Source organism: Sminthopsis crassicaudata, chromosome 4 (genome assembly GCF_048593235.1).
Source record: "Sminthopsis crassicaudata isolate SCR6 chromosome 4, ASM4859323v1, whole genome shotgun sequence".
NCBI lineage: Eukaryota > Metazoa > Chordata > Mammalia > Dasyuromorphia > Dasyuridae > Sminthopsis > Sminthopsis crassicaudata.
In genome coordinates this window covers 111236836-111255210 of record NC_133620.1, presented here as the reverse complement: position 1 = coordinate 111255210, position 18375 = coordinate 111236836, and the positions used below count along the sequence as shown (strand labels likewise).

Sequence of the window (18375 nt, the reverse complement as noted above, 5' to 3'; positions counted from 1 at the left end):
AGTGAATACCAAATGGTAAATCACGAATATTGCGTGTAGGTAAAATTTTTATAAAGTTATAAGACAGTATATTCTTTGAATTATTAATTCATAATGATGTAAAATGAAAGATGTTTCTAGCATCAATTTCACTTTAAAAACTTAGAAGTATGTCTGAAGATGTCTATGTGTAATGAAGTTATGATCAATATAGCATACAAATAAAACACTTTAAAAACTTTAAGGCAGTTTTATGTCTGAGATTGACAATTTCAACACTTGGTTTACCTAAACACACACAGACACACATGTACACACACACACACACACAAATAAACATACATTTTCATGTCACTTCAATTCATCCCTCTCCCATACTAGAAGATTTACTATACAGAAGTAACATTAACAGGTACTCCTTCCAATTTCAGCAGAAAATTAGCTTGGTCTAGGTAACATCTCACTTCAATTCACCTCTTTCCTAGATGAAAAGATTTATTATACAGAGGTAATATTAACAAATACTCCTTCCAGAATTTATAAACACATAAATATGCAAAATATAATTTATGTGATACTTTTATTTCTGTAGTCCACTCTTTTTAATATAGGGAAATAGAAAAGAACAAGAAAAAAAATGAAAAAAAGACAGGTCTGAATTCTTTTTCTTAAAAGCTATGAATATTTCAAGCTCCAAATCTCAGCTATAGCATCGGATTATTTCCTTACAAAAAAATAATTCTGTTGTTGATATCATGCTGATAAGACATGCTGTGTTCTCTAAAGATGCTGTTGCCAAGGCTGGTCAGCCTAAAATTAGAACTCATCTACCAGGGTTGTTTTAGTTACCATCCTTTATGACCCGCCAACCTACTCCATTCTCTTAAATAAACAGGCTCTTGATATTCTTTTTTTTTTAAACTTCTCCCAATTCTATTTTAGTTGTAGGGTTCCTACTATCTCTACATTGAGTCTCAGATCTTTCCTAGCAAATAATCAGATCTTTATTAGGTCTACAATTACAACTGATTGGAGATGTTTATTTTTTCCACAGTTTTTAAAAAAAAAAAAATAATATAAAGCACACTTCCTCTCTCTTGCAGTTTGAAACTTTGATGAGAACTTGGAGTTAAGCAAGGGACACAGAACATCCATCAAATTCTGGATTCTAAGCAGACTTGACCTTCTCTGTGACAGCACTCACAACTCATGCAAAAGCATAACTTTCAGGCTAAGCAAATAACCAAAAGGGCATACACAAAAAATTTTTGGAGATCAAAAGGCTTTTACAAGTGAACAGTTAATTCTAGTTTAGGAGTAAATTAGGATAAGTGAAAGGAAATCAACTTATTTGAGATCCTTCAATTTCTGATCATGATTTACATTAAATCTAAATAGATTTTCTCTAAATTCACTCCCTTCACCACCATTTTTGTGGAATTCATATACTTACAAAATTTGATTTGATAACATAGGGTTTCATTTTAATCAGTACATAGCAAAGAATTTGAGAAAGTAGTAATAGAGATGTGCTCAAGATAAAGTGATTTGAAATTTGATCTGTACTTATAATGTGGGGAAGGCTGAAAAGGGAGGACCCAAATATACAACACCACCTAATATTTTTTGTTTGTTTGTCTTGCCCTATAGACCAAGAATTGTCAATCTCCTGATTCCTGACAATGGTTGAACGCATTAAGAGTGATAATGATGAATGTTGGAGAGGATGTGGGAAAACTGGGACACTAATACATTGTTGGTGGAGTTGTGAAAGAATCCAACCATTCTGGAGAGCAATTTGGAACCATGCCCAAAAAGTTATCAAACTGTGCATACCCTTTGATCCAGCATTGCTGCTATTGGGCTTATATCCCAAAGAAATACTAAAGAGCGGAAAGGGACCTGTATGTGCCAAAATGTTTGTGGCAGCTCTTTTCGTAGTGGCCAGAAACTGGAAGATGAATGCATGTCCATCAATTGGAGAATGGTTGGGTAAATTATGGTATATGAAGGTTATGGAATATTATTGCTCTGTAAGAAATGACCAGCAGGAGGAATACAGAGAGGCTTGGAGAGACTTACATCAACTGATGCTGTGTGAAATGAATAGAACTAGAAGATCGCTGTACACTTCAATGTTGTATGAAGATGTATTCTGATGGAAGTGGATATCTTCAACATAAAGAAGATCCAACTCACTTCCAGTTGATCAATGATGGACAGAAACAACTACACCCAGAGAAGGAACACTGGGAAGTGAATGTAAATTGTTAGCATTACTGTCTATCTACCCAGGTTACTTTTACCTTCGGAATCTAATACTTAATGTGCAACAAAAAATGGTATTTACACACATATATTGTATCTAGTTATATTGTAACACATGTAAAATGTATGGGATTGCCTGTCATCAAGGGGAGGGAGTAGAGGAATGGAGGGGATAATGTGGAAAAATGAATACAAAGGGTAATGTTATAAAAAAAATTACTCATGCATATATACTGTCAAAAAATTTATAAATAAAATTTATATGAAATGTAAAAAAAAAGAGTGAGGGGAGAAAGTTTATATACACATACATACATACATGTGTATAAATATATATGCACATACCTTGTGTATATATATATACATGTATGTATGTGTATATACAAAATGTGTATATACATGCGTAGATGTATATATGAAATATAGATGAAATATAAATAAAAATATGATAAATGAAGAAAAATAAGATTAACTCAATGAAAAATCACCATACCAAGAGTCTAATAGCTATAATCTTATTCACTATTCTATCAGTAAGTACTGGCAGTATTTTGGACAAACCATTAATCCTCTTTCAACCTTAATTTTCACATCTATAAAATGTACACTTATGAATACAGGCTTCAACCCTCCTATAACCCATTTTATCTGTTTTCCTAAAAAAATTATTTTTAAAGAATAGTATGCTTTATATTATTCATTATTCCAAAGAAGTTCTTCTTTTGTTACAAGAAATACCAGAAAAAATAAATGGCTTACCTTAGTTCTTACTATGATTGGAAAAAAAAAAAAAAACATTTAAGTACATAGAGTGTATATCAGAAATACTCAAATATTTGTGGATTTATTGATAGGACCTAGAAATAATACAACCTCCAACATATATGTCATAAGTTTGTGTTATAATTGAGAATTTATACCCTCTGATGATTTCAGGATCTGTGTGATTGGACAAGGTTGAAGATCGATCCATTGTCTTGCATTCAATACTTAAATCATATTATAGTCAGTCTACAATATACTGAAGTTACTATAAACAACTTCTCCAAAATCAAATAGGTCATCAGTCAACAAACATTTATAAATAATCTTTTATATGTTAAGTACTGTGGTAAGCAAATGGGATACAAAGAAAGACAAAAAAAATTAGTCCCTGCTCCCAAGTAACTCAGTCTAATGGAGAGACAATGTGAAAACAACTATGTACAAGCAAGATATTTACAGGATAAACATGAAGATGACTTCTGAGGGAAGGTATTAGGAAGGACTGAGAGGGAGTTATTATAGAAGATGGGATTTTAGCAAAGTTTTGAAGGAAGACAGGATCTGGAGATGAGGAAGGAAATCATTCCAGCCATTGAAATTAGCCAGTAAAAGTGAGTAGCTAGTAAAAGTGATCAGATCAGAGATGGAATAGGATATGTGAGGAACATAAAGTAACCAACAGCCCACAAGAAAGCTATTATTAGACAAATTAGACTAATATTTTGGACCTATCCTCATTTCTATAAATGCATAGACCTTTTCTCATCACTATTCCTACTATACCTATCTGTAATTTACAATTATAGAAAGGTATCCAAGTCTCAGAGGGGTTAAATGTTAGCTTATTATATGTGTGTCTATATATACATGCATACATATAAACAGTTTTACTATATACACATATATAAACATGTATATTTACATATACAAATATAAAAACATATGTATAAATATGTATATTAACTTTAACTTTAGGTTGCAAATTCTTTTTTTTTCTTTTAATTGTCTTTTATTAAAATTCCCTAAATCAGATTATCATAATATTTTGCCTTTATGGAATTCAGCTGCCAAAAATGCCATCTATCAAAAAGATTTCCAAAATTTAGAAAACAAGTTGGTAATCAGGAGTTTTAATTGTCAACTTTGGTCTTTAATCATAGTACACAGTATTAAAAATAAATGTTGTAATATGTTTATCCTAAAACTAATGCAGTTGAATTAAAGAATAGTGTCCAGGCCTTCACTTAAAATCTATTTATTCCTACTTTAATACAAGTTCAATAATTCCTTTTTCCTAGTTTCTAAGTCCAAGGAAGATTATAAATATTATATTAAAGCGGAAGAAAGGCCTAAAATAGGCAGTATTTTAAAATAATTAATGAAAGTAATAAAAAAATAAAGTTGGAAAAGATCAGCTGTCTGGGACTATTTAGCATAAAGACAAGCAAGCCTACCTATTTCTTTTTTCAAATTAAATTATATTTTTTCAATTATTAAGCATTTAGCTCTACATATTTTAATAGTCCTGAGATGATCTTTAAAAAAAGGAGAATGTAAGATATTTTAGAAAGATTTCCATCTAAAATGACTGAATGTTTTAAAACTAAAACTAAAGAGGGTTACACTTCTAGTAACTCATTTATCCAGAATCACTTTTTTTCCCAGGATCATATAACCTTACTCAGAATACTTCAATGGCTCTCTATTGTTTCAAGGACAAAATCCATAATCCTTAACCAATCATTCATTGCTCTCTATGACTAGAACTCAATTTACTTCCCCTATCTCATATCACTTATAGTGATATGTCAAGTTCAGCTAGGTATTTTACTATTAAGGAAATAGTAACATACATTACAAAGCATTCTCTACATCAAGCAAATAACAATGTTGAGGAAATGTTGTTTATTGATAAATATTTTAGAATTAGATAATGTATCTCCTTATAGAAACTTTCCTCAACTGGTATTGAAGTAAATAGGTAGCACAGTATATATAATGCTGGGACTGTAGTCAGCAAGTCATGAGTTCAAATCCAGCCTCAGACACCTAGCTATGGTGATTCTGAGCAAGTCAATTCTTAACCTCTCTTCAATTACCATACCAGTAAAATGGAGATAATAATAGCATCTACCTGCCACGGTTGTTGTGAGAATCAAATGCGATAATAATTGAAAAGTACTTAGCACAGTACCTGACACATAGCAAGTACTATATAAATTTTAGCTATTATTACTTCACAGGAGATGTTGTAAAGATAAAATAAGAAAACACAAATAAAATTCTTAGCATAATACTAGGCACATAGTTACTATAGGTGCTATAGGAATGCAGATTCTTTTAAGAACAAAGAAATTTCATATTGATTTCAGACTAATTCTCCATTTATCCCACGATTTGATCAGTAGCTTTAAGAAACATTTTATGGGAGAGCATGACAATTATCCTTTTATAATTGCATATACAACATTCATAGAATTTCACAGTTGGTAGGAATTTGAGAAAAATCTAGTCTAAACTGAAAATAATTTTCTCTATAATATGCCTGATAATTAAGTGGGCATGCAGCCTCTGTTCTTAATATATATTCAGTAAAGATTGACCTACTATCTTCCCCAGGCAGCACATTTTATTTTTTGGATAACTTTTAGAATGATTTCTTTACATTAAGCTTCAATTTACTTTCTTCTGTAACTTTATAATTGTGTCCTGCTCAGTCTTCTAATCAAGCAATCCAATTCTAATACTTCTTCTAGGCTAAAAATCAACTTTGTTTCAACTAATTATCTCATGATATGAACTTAAAGGATTTTCTTTATCATCTTGGTTGCCAACCTTTGTTGGTTGAACTCATGTCCCACTCGTGTCTACTCTCACTTTTTCCAAAATGTAGCACTCATTTTAAAGACTAGAGTTTTATTCTCAAAGGTCATACCTTCTGAACATTCATTGCTTCTTGATTTGCCATCATAGATCTATTATCCATGAGCTAATGCTTCATTGAGTATTTGTATTTTGTTCACAACTTCTTGAGGGAACACATTCCATATGCTAAATAGTCTCTTTTATTTTAACTTTAAGAATGGCTTGTGGAAAGAAGCTAAATATTTATTCTGGAGGCTTATAGTGCACCTGGAGCTTAATATCACACTGTTCCCATACGCTTGCTGATTCTCAAAGGACATGCTGGCCTTGTTGATTTGTTTCCATTTTTCTTTTGTACACATATCCAGAATGCTGCCTGGGTAGTAGAATTGTTTAGCAGCTTCATTTTTATCCTGCCAACAAAGTCTTTAGTACTGTATTCAAACTCACTGGATCCACCTGATGCATTGATATATTTTTCAGCCTCCTATGGTTCAGAGTTCTGTGCTGACTCTGCCAGGCAATCCAATATCTCTAGAATTTTGTATGTCAGAAGTATAGTTACCAGTAGGCAGGAGCAAAAGTTTTGAAATATAGGAGTTTCTGAGCGATCAAATATAGTTGATTCTCATAGAGGTTTTTTTTTATGTTTTATTTATATAACTGTATTCCAACACCACCATCTATAGGTTCTTTGTTGCATCTTTAAGCATAGCTATATAATAGAGATTAAGCATTGTCTCTTTTCCATTTATCTACTTTTCTATTCTTTTAACCAGAAAATAAAATATTTTTGCTGATTACAACTTTATAATATATATATTTACATCTAGAACTACTACTGTCACCTTTATTCTGGAGTCTTTATTCATTGTTTTCCTTGATAATCTAGATCTTTTGTTTTTTTCCAAATAAGTTATTTTGTCTACTTCTATAAAGAATACCTCTACTTCCAAAATGAAAATATTTTCATTGAGCTCTAGCTGGCTGCAGAAACTCCTGTTTTTAATTTGGTTAGTCTTCAAAGGTCTTTTGTAGGAGTTTTTCTCTTCAAACTCTCTTTCCATTGGTAATTTTCATTCACTTCTATAATTTAAATTACCATTTCTAAATTACTAGATAAACATGGCACTAAATGTATGAATTCATTTTGCAGGATTGCAAATTTTATTATTTGAGTGTATCCCAACTATGTATGCTGACTATCTTTCATGTTACTTGTTGCTCTTTACAGAGAAGATTTTTCTCCCCAGGAGTTGTCTATGCCAATATAATCACAGGTCTAGATTCTACCCTATATGTACAAGAATTTAATATGCTTTGGAAGACTGAATCCCAAAAATTTTATGAAATCTGGTTAATTAGACTTGTGGATTTTATTTCATAGTAAACAAGTACTTGTTATTGTTACTTTAAGTTATTGTCTAATAAAAATGGTGCTTATTCTTGTGGGTTTATTTTGTATACTAAAATTTTTTTGAAACTACTAAGGGTCATATCATTCAATATCTTTCCTGATCCTCTAGAATTTTCTAAGTAAACTTTCAAGTAATCAGAAAAAAGTGATAGATCTCTGCCCTCTTTGCCTATCTTTATGTATTTAATTTTTAATCATTTTTAATATTGTTCATATTTCTTAACAATTAGGGAAAGGATCAGGCTGCTAGGTGGCACAGTTGAAGAATTTCAAGTTTGGAGTCAGAGTCATCTTCCTGAGTCCAAGCCTCAAATACTTACTGACAGTGTGATTCTGAGTAAGTCATTTAATCTTGGTTGCCTGATTCCTCATCTGTAAAATGAGCTAGAAAAAGAAATGGCATACATTCCATATCTTTGCCAAGAAAATCCCAAATGACAAAACTCACAAAGGGTTAAACACAATTGAATAACAATAGCAACAACAAGGGAATGGATACATGTTTGCTTCCTTCCTATAATTGGGAATATTTCTAAAGTTTTCCCTTTGAATATAATGCTAGCTTTTGTTTTAAAAAATATTTTTAATCCTATTATAAAAAAGAAACTTCTATGCCTATATTTTGCATATATTTAGCATAAATTAATGTTGTACTTTGTCAAATGCCTTTTTGCATCTATTGAAATAGCCATGTGCTTTGTAATATTTTTGTTTGAATATGCTTAATTATGTTTTTTCTCTAACATTTATACTCAGTAATCGTATGGATGACAAACACTTAAACATGTAACTTAGGGAAAAAGTCTCTAGTCGACAAAAACATTGATAAAACTAAAAAAAAAAGTCTTGTAGAAATTAAGTTTAAACCAGTGTTATACTACATGCCATGAAAAATTCAAAATGGCTATGTGAACTGAATTTTAAGGGTTATATCATTTTAAAAAAAATTTAGAAGGAAACCAGATCAGGTACCTTTCACAGAAATGGCTAGAAGATAAAATTTTAATCAAATAAAGATTAATAATAACTAGAAAAGTTAGAATAATCATTTTATAGATACATGAAAAGCTTTTGTATGAATAAAATTAATGTAATTAGAATAAAAAGCTCCGGAGAAGGCTGGGGAAAATATATTAAATTTCTCTCTTTTTTTTTTTTTTGAGGCAACTGTGGTTAAGTGATTTGCCCAGGGTCACACAGCTAGGAAGTATTAAGTGTCTGAGAGCAGATTTGAACTCAGGTCCTCCTGACTTCAGCACTGGTGCTCTGTCCACTATGCCACCTAGCTGCCCTTTAAATTTCTCTTATAAAAGTCTGATATCCAAAATACACTATATACTTCATAACTACAACTCCACAGCAAATAAGTTATTGTTGTAGCATTTGAACTCAGGTTTTCCTGATTCTAAATCTAATCCATTTTACCACACCACCTAGAAATAGTAGCTCAAATTATAGAAGTGAATCAAAATTATTAAAGGAGAGAGATCTTAAAACCAAAACTCCTACAAAAACCTTCGAGATTACCTGGATGTGTTGCAGCCAACTAGAGTACAATAAAGCATTTTCATTTTGGAAACAAGCAAATATACACATATATGTGTGTGTGTGTGTGTGTGTGTGTGTGTGTGTGTGTGCACGTCAGGACTTGATTTGATATTTTGTCAATTATCTGTGCTTAATGATAATAACAACAACAACAACAACAACAACAACAATAATAATAATAATAATAATAATAATAATAATAATAATAATAAAATGATGGAGAACATGTTAATAGTGCAAATTAAACTTAAAAGTGTTATATATACATTTTCTCCCAAGGAGCCAGTTGTAAAATATTTAAAAGCACACCACTGATTAAAAAGTGAAGAAGAATGTGAACATTAAGTTAAGTAGACAGAAAAGGTTCTCTTGTAAAAACAAACAAACAAACAAACAAAAAAAAAAAAAAAGGAGAGGATACTATCCTTCAAGCCAAGGGAGGAGATTCAATACAATAAGAAGGAAGGGTCTATAAGATCAGAAAGTGCAGGCTCCAACAAGGATGAAAATTGATTAAAAAAAAAGAACTGAAATTAATGATAAAATTGTTTTGAGGACTTTAAAGACAAGGATTCCAATGGAGTGATGGTGACAGAAATTACTTTTTTTATTTTTTTAAAATATTTATTTAAAACTAAATACAAAATAAGAAAACAAATTAGAAAAAGAAAGACAAAAGAAGAAAAGAACAGAACATTGTCATGGGCTCAATAGAACATCTGTGAAAATTAAAAATAAGAATAAATTTCTATTTCATGAAAGCATATATAATAAGATTGAATTTGTGACTGTCCACTTTTTCTTTGCTTCTTTGTGGCTTATTCTTTTGTTCTCTACTGTGCAATTTTTACTTTATCTTTTTTCCCCTTTCATCTCCTCCACTTCCTTCAAGCAGGCTACAGTTAAACATGGGTATATATGGGTGTGTGTGTGTGTGTGTGTGTGTGTGTGTGTGTGTGTGTATATATATTATATATATGTGTGTGTATACACATACATACACACATATATACATATATGTGTATATACACACATGTACTATATACACATATATGCACACATATATATTAATATATATGTGCTTTTTCCTATTTCTACTTGTATTATTTTGTCAAGCTTCTTTTTTTGGTCACAAATTTCAGGTACTCAAATTATTATTTTATTTATCCATTGTTCTGCTAATTTACTTAAGTTATCATCATTTATGCCCAAATTATGTATCCATTTTGACCTTATTTTGGTATGGGGTATGAAATGTACATCTATACCAATTTTCTGACATTATTTTCCACTTTTCTCAGCAATTATTGTCAAATAGTCTTATTTGTCAATATTTGTCAAATATTCTTATTCCAGAAGCTGGAGTTTAGAAATTTATCAAATATTATGTCATGTGTATCTAATCTATTCCACAGATCCATCACTCTATTTCTTAACCAGTACCAAATGGTTTTAATGACTGCTACTTTATAACAAAGTTTTGGGCTTGGTACTGCTAAGCCACCACATCTTTCATATTTTTTTTCATTAATTCCTTTGATATTCTTGATCTTTTTTTCTTCTTCCAGATGCATTTTGTTATTATTTTTCTAGTTCTATATAATAATGTTTTTGGCAGTTTGATTGGTTCAGCACTGAATAGGTAGACCAATTTAAACAGAATTGTCATTTCATTATATTAACTTGGCCTGGCCATGAACAATTGATAGTTTTCTAATTGTTTAGATCTGACTTTTTTTGTGTGAGAAGTGTTTTATAATTATGTTTGTATAATTCTTGGGTTTGTCTTGGCAGGTTTAGTCCTCTAAATATTTTATTTTGTCTACAATAATCTTAATGGAATTTCTATTTCTATCTTTGTCATTAATATTATATATTAATCATTACATATATATATATATATATATATATATATATATATATATATATATATATATATGTAATAATTTCTGTGAGTTTATTTTATATACTGCAAGTTTGCTAAAACTGAATTGTTTCCAGTAGGTTTTTGGATGATTTCCTAAGATTCTCTAAGTATATCAACATTTGCAAAGAGTCTTGGTTTTATTTCCTCACTGTCTATTCTAATTCCTTTAATTTCTTTTTCTTTTCTTATTGCTAAAACCAGAATATATATATATATATATATATATATGTAGTATATAATCATTGTGATAACGGGCTTCCTTGTTTCACACCTGATATTATTGGAAATATGTCCAACTTCTCTCCTTTACAAATAATGCTTGCTGTAAATTTTAGATAGATACTGATTATTTTAAGGAAAGCTTCCTTTATCCCTATGTTCTCTAGTAAGGATAGTGTTTTTATTAGGAATGGGTACCATATTTTGTCAAAAGCTTTTTCTGCATTTATGAAAATTATCATATGATTTCTGTTAGTTTTGCTATTGATATAATTGATTAAGGTAATAATTTTCCTAATATTGAACCAGCTCTGTATTCCTGGTATAAGTTACTATAATGTATTTGTTAATATTTTATTTAAAATTTTCCATTAATATTCATTAGAGAGATTAGTCTATAATTTTCTTTCTCTGTTTTGGCCCTTCCTGGCTTAGGTGTTAGTGCCATATTTGTGTTGTAGAAGAAATTTGGAAGTATTCCTTCTTTATCTATTTTTGCAAATAGTTTACTACTTAGTATTAGAATTAATTGTTCTTTAAATGTTTGGTAGAATTCACTTGTGAATCCATCTGGCCCTGAAGATTTTTTCTTAGGGAGTTTATTAATGGCGTGTTCAATTTCTTTTTCTAAAATGGAACTATTTGTGGATTTTATTTCCTCTTCTGTTAACCAGGGCAATTTATATTTTTAAAAATATTCATCAATTTGATTAGATTATCAGACATGCTGCCATAGAATTGGAAAAATATGTCCTAATTATTGCTTTACTTTCTTTTTCATTGGTGGTGAGTTTTTGATGCTGGTGATTATTTTTTCTTTCCTATGATCAAATTAACCAAAAGTTTATCTATTTTGTTAGTTTTTTTTTCCATAAAATCCAAATCTTAGTTTTGTTTATTAGTTCAAAATTTTCTTAGTTTATATTTTATTAATCTCTTCTTTGAGTTTCAAAATTTCTATTTGTTATTCAATTGGGACTTTTTCATTTGTTCTTTTTCTACCTTTTTTTAGTTGCATGTCTAATTAATTGATCTCTTCTTTCTATATTTTATTTATGTAGATATTTAGAGACATAAAATTTACCCCCAGAATTTCTTTGGCTGAATCCCATAGTTTTGCCTCCCCATATGTTATCTCATTATTGTCATTTTGTTGGATGAAATAATGAATCATTTCTGTGATTTATTGTTTGACCCATTCATTCTTTAGAATTAGATTATTTAATTTCCAATTGGTTTTTAGTCTATCTTTTCCTGGCCCTTCTTTGAATATAATTTTATTACATTGTGGTATGAAGAAGAATCACTATTTCTGCCTTTTTATATTTGACTGTGAGATTTTTATGCCCTAATATTGTCAGTTTTTCTGTAGGTATCCTGTACTGCCAAAAAATACACCTTTTTCTTTCCTTTCATTATCTATTCAATTTTCTCCAGAAGTCTAGCATATCTAGGTGTTCTAGGATCCTATTAAACTCCCTACTTCATTTCTTGTTTATTTTGAGGTTAGATTTGTCTGATTCTGAAAGGGGAAGGTTGAGGTCCCCCACTAGTATAGTTTTGCTGTCTATTTCTTCGTTTAACTTCTTTTAACTGGCTTAAAATCTTCTCTAGGAATTTGGCTGCTCTATCACTTGGCACATATACATTTAGTATAATTGCTATTTCATTATTTACTGTACTCTTTATCAAGATGTACTTTCCCTCCTTATCTCTTTTAATAAGATCTATTTTTACTTTTGCTTTATCTAAGATCAAAATTACTACACCTGCTTTTTTTTTTTTAAACTTCAGCTGAAACACAATAAATTCTGTTCCAGCTTTTTATCTTTACTCTGTATGTGTTTCACAAATGTGCTTCTTATAAACAACATAGTATAGGAATCTGCTTTTTACTCCACTCTGTTATTTGCTTCCATTTTGTTTGGCAGTTCATTCTATGTGCCTTAACAGTTATGATTACCTGCTTTGTATTTCTATCCATCCTATTTTCTCCACTGTATATACTTTTGTTCTCTCTTTTCCCCCGGTCTTAGTGTTGTTTTATTTTTGCTCACCCAACTCACTACCTTATTTCCATCATCCCTACCTCCTCCTCTTAGTAGTGTTTTTTTTACCCACTCCACCAACTACCTTATCTTCTATTAACCCTTTCTGTTTCTCTTGCCTTTTTTTCCTAGTGTTTCTGCCTTCCTTCTTTTCCTCTTTCTCTTTCAATTTCTTTATAGGATTAAATAAATTTTCTGTAACCAACTGAATGATTAAATCATTCCCTCTTAGAGCCAAAATTGATGAGATCATACATCAGACAATGCTCATTCCCTTCCCTTTTCCCCATGTGTTGTAATAGGTCTCTTGAGCCTCTTGGTGTGCACTAATTATAGGTTCTCTTTTCTCTTTTTCCAGTACAGATCTTTTCCCACCCCTTAATGTCTTTTTCTTTGATGTCATCAGATCAGAGTCCATTCACAACCACACCTTCAGTTCCTCTTTTCTGCCACAGTATCAGATACAGTTCTCAAAAGTTCCAGATATTGTTTTCCCATCAACGGGAAACAGTTTAATTTTTAAATATATCTTTCCCCCTGTTTACCTTTCTACACTTCTCTTAAATCTTGTATTTGTAGATTGAATTTTCTGTTTAATTCTGTTTTTTTTTCAATTGAAATGATTGAAAGTCCATTACTTCATTGAAGCTATCTCCTCTCCTGAAATATGATGCTGAATCTCACTGGGTAGTTAATTCTTGGTTGTAACTCCAGGTCCTTTGCCTTCCTGGAAGACCCTCTGATCCTTTATTGTAGAAGCTGCCAGATCCTGGGTAGTCCTAACTGTTGCTCCTTAATATTTTAATTGTTTTTGTCAGGCAGCTTGCAGTAATTTTTCATTGATTTTATAGTTTTGGAGTTTTACAACAAAATGTTCCTTAGGGTTTTCTTCTTTGATATTTCTCTTTCCAGAGATGATTGATGGATTCTTTCGTTCAGTTTTCCCCCTCTGCTTCCAGAATATTTTTAATGCAGTTTTCTTTAACAACTTTTTGTAGAATGCTATCCAAGATCTTTTTTTTTTGGTCATGGCTTTCAGGTGGGCCAATAATTTTTAAATTATCTCTTCTGAACTTATTTTCCAAATTGCCTGTTTTGCCCAAGAAGTATTTCATATTTTCTTCCATTTTAAAAATTCTTTTTAGTTTGTTTGATTATTGCTGTCCCACAGTCATTAGCTTCCATTTGCCCTGTTCTAGCTTTTAATGTGTGATTTTCTTCAGTTATTTTTGTATCTCTTTTTCCATTTTGTTTATTCTACTTTTTAACTAGTTGTTTTTTTCAGACAATTTTCCCCTTCCTTTTCCAAACTGTTGACTCTGTCATGCATACCTGTCATTTCTCTTTTCATTTTTCTTCTATCTCTCTTACTTGCCTTTTGAAATCTTTTATGTGCATTCTCAAGAAGCCTCTTTGAGCTTAAGACCAATTTACTCTTTAAGATTTCTTCTGTGGACATTTTGTCCACCTCTGAGTTTGTGTTTTGATCTGCCCTGTCACAATAGTAGTTTTTTATGGACAAGGTTCTTTTCTGTTTCTTGCTCATTTTCTTTAATTTTTTTTGGTATTTCACTTTTTTTAACTTTTATAGTATAACTCTGCTCCTGGAGTAAAGGTGGCACTTCCAAAGTTCCTGTGCATCTGTGAGCCTTGGCTTTGAGCAAAAGCCCCCTTGTATTTATATAGAGTAGTTTTGTCTGCTCTATTTAGGAAACAGCCTGGTTTCTCAGAATTTGCCATCCAAGCTGGAACTGGAAGCTCCCACACTGATTTGCTCCTCTACTGAGCCAGGATTGAAGATCTTAGTTGCTGATTTGCTGTGATAAAGACCTTCTCACCAGCTTTCCCAGAGTCTATCTGACATAGACTAAACATTCTTTTCACCCCAGTGAGACTGACCTTTCTTGAAGTTTTTTCAGTTTATCTTGAGCTGGCAAGTGGTTTCAGACTCTGGTCAGAGTCTTGGTTTCATGTGCTTTTTGAGGGAAACTAAGAGAGCTTAAGCAGCTGCCTTACTTTACTCCACCATCTTGGCTCCACCAATTCCCATCTATTCATATTTGACTTTTCAGTTACATCCCTACACATATACTCTCACTTAAAAGACCAATGATAGCATATATTCAAAGGTGTACTCTAAATGTTTAACCCAGGTTCTCTGAAAAAATAAGCAAACATATTTAAGTTTAATCTGCATTATGAATACTTTCTCTATCACTTTCTTAAATCTAGATAATAAAAAAAAAACAAACAACAAAACAAGCTCTATTATGTGGTTTGCTTATTTCTAAGGGGTAAATGCTTATGTTGAAAAGGTAACAATTGGTTAATGGACATTGTTGCACATGTTAATTTTTACATAAAAAGAAGTGAAACAATATTAATATTGACATTACCTTATGTCTTGTAGCTATAAATACTTTGAAGAGCCTACAAGGTCAAGACTAGAAGTTGCTATTTTCTAGCAACTTCCAAAGGTGGAAAGGATTCAACTATTGTACCCAGATTCATCACATTTGTTAAACAGTTAATAAAGTGATGGTGGTAATGGTGGTGGTGGTAATGATGATCATGATGATAATAAGAGTGATTATGATGATGATAATGATAGTAATGATAATGATAACTAATTATGTAGAAAATTTACCACATAAGAGTATCAAGTTTACTCTAGCTTTCTTTAATTCCATTCCAAATGAATAGAAAAATTAGACCTCATAGCCTGGTCACTTATATTTATATTTGCAGAAATATTAGGAATTCTGAGAAATTGCATTTCTGTGACTGAATTTGCATTTAGTCAACTAAGTGTATATACTGCTTATAGCATTGTGACAGTTACTATGGGATACAAATTATTTTTCATGAGGTCCTTACCCACAAAGAGGTCATGCCTAGTCTGGGGAGAAAAAAAATGTTCACAAGAAACAATTAAAATGCTTTAGAATGTTTTAAGTAGTAATCAGTGATAGAAACAAATGCTATAAATATTCCAAAAAAGGGAGAGTTTTGTAGGCTGCAGACTTAAGAAAAGAAATACTGTTTTGAAAGGTGTTAAGTAAGAAGATAAAGAAAAAATTCTAAGATTTGGAGAATATTATAAATAAAGGGAATGATGATGTTTATTCAAAGGATGTCAAGTAGAATAGTATGTTTGGGAAAGAGTTTATGTTGGGAAATAATGAGAAGTGAAATTGAAAAAGTAGGTTTTGAAGTACTCTAAATAAAGTCCAAGAAATCTGGCAGTTATCCTGTTAGCTATGGGGGACTTTTTGAGTGAGACTTTTCAGTAAGTTATTCACATAATGAAAAGAAGATTTTAGAAAGATTAATTTACTGTACAAAATGAATTGGAGGGAGGTGTGTTTGGAATGTTGGAAATGTGATTAGAATTAGGATATCATTGTAGTAATCTTGGCATTAAGTAGCAAGAGTTTAAACTCAGATGAGGGCAATAGGAAGAAAAATAAATTAATGTGTACATAAATATTACAAAAGAAAATCAATAATATGTGGTGATTGATTTAATACAGAATCTGAGAACATTTCCAACCTTGAATAATTGCTAGAAAAATCTTGGCACTGACAGAAATAAAGGAGTAAGTAAAGGAATGAATTTTATGGTAATAAGAAAAATTATAATGTCTTGGCAAATAAAGATTCAACAATTGAATATATTAAAAAATAAAAGGGGGCACTTTAGGATATAGCAGGTTCTCCCTCATTTTAGTCAGTCTTTATAACTACTTGCCAGGTATCTCTTGGAGGGAATTCTTATTAAGATATTTGTTAGATAAGTTAATTTTTCAGGTTCCTTCCTAGTCATCACAATTTCCCAATAGGAGGGACAATTATTTTTTATACCTTTGGCATATGCCTCTTTCTTTTTGATCCTTTCCCCACCATTCCCTTCCTATATTAATATTTTATTTCCTCAAATATTGAGTAAGCAGCTTGAAGTCAAAAATGACTTCACAGTTTGGGGCAGCATGACATATTGCCTAATTCTAGAGTTGAAAAGACCTGAGTTCAAACATATTGACTTGTGAATTTGGATGAGACATGAGCTCTCAGTGCATTTAGACAACTCTCTAAGACCTTAAGTTTCAAGACAGTGTGTGTACATGTGTGTATATATACATATAAAGACACTCATACACACATATGTACTGGAACAGAATGTGTACATGCGTGTTTATATATTAGTACAGAGATTTTTTTTTTCCTCTGGTAGCTTCCTATATCAATGAAATTTGAAGTTTAGACCAAAAATAAAGTAAAATTTAAAAATATAAATACTATCTTTAACCCCCCATACTACTTTCTTCTATATTCATTAAAAAGGAAATATTAATTGATTTTATTCCAGCCTAAAACAGAGCAATGTTGATTTCCTATTTCTTAAACCAGCTGAGCCAATTTGAGCATTTCAGCACAATTTTATGGGTTTTCAGTTTCCTGGCAAAAAAAAAGGAGTGAAAGAATCTTATTTCAAATACAGTCTGCTCATAGCTAGAGGTAAATATGGGCAATCCCTAAGCTCATTCTTTGTGGTTAGGATAAATGGTATTTGCCAGAGCTAAAAATCCATTTACTAACTGTCCTTTCTCAAAGTATCCCACTTTGATTTGAAAACACAATGAAACAAATATTTTCCAGGAGAGAATTCTGTCATTTTCCCTCCCCCTTCATCCTATTCTTACTTTATGCTCAAGAAATCAGTAACTTTCCCTCCTTCTCAACAACTTATTTTTTTTCGTTTCTACTTCTGTTTCCTATTAATAATGTCTCTTGCTTTGCTCAGATCACACGTGTATTCTGGTCCAGTTCTTGGCTGATGTCAATGGTTCCTTCCATCAAGAAAGAGTTAAATGAATGATCTTTAAGACTACTCTACTATATTCTGAAATTACTAACATCAAGCAACCTAAAGAATGTGGGATGTTTGAATAATTCTTATACGTGCTTCAATAATTATAATCACATAACATTATATTGATCTTCAGGACTCAAAATTGTCCTCAAATGGAAAATAAAGCAAATAGATAGTCTTTCTACCTAAAAAAGATGCTTTTAAGAAGACATGAAGCAAAGAATATAAAATTTGATAGTGTCCAGTAAAGAAATTTCTATATCCTAAGTAAAATTGAAAGTGATTTCTTTATTTTTTACATTTTTATATATATTTATATCCTCCCTTTTGAAAGTAGAATTTAAATTTACCCTTTTTATCTTGGCTATTTTTATTCCATCAAAGAGATTTTATCATTAAATAGCAACCAGATAGATTGAAGTATCTCCCCACTTAAATTTGTAAAGTAATTTGGATCCTTTTTTGC

At 31.0% G+C, this 18375-nt stretch overlaps 1 protein-coding gene across 6 annotated transcripts in view; it reads right to left on the bottom strand.

Moving 5' to 3' along the window:
* The window catches only part of KCNK2 (potassium two pore domain channel subfamily K member 2), a 269015-nt gene that overhangs the window by 2677 nt on the left and 247963 nt on the right, over nucleotides 1–18375 (bottom strand). The window lies entirely within an intron of this gene.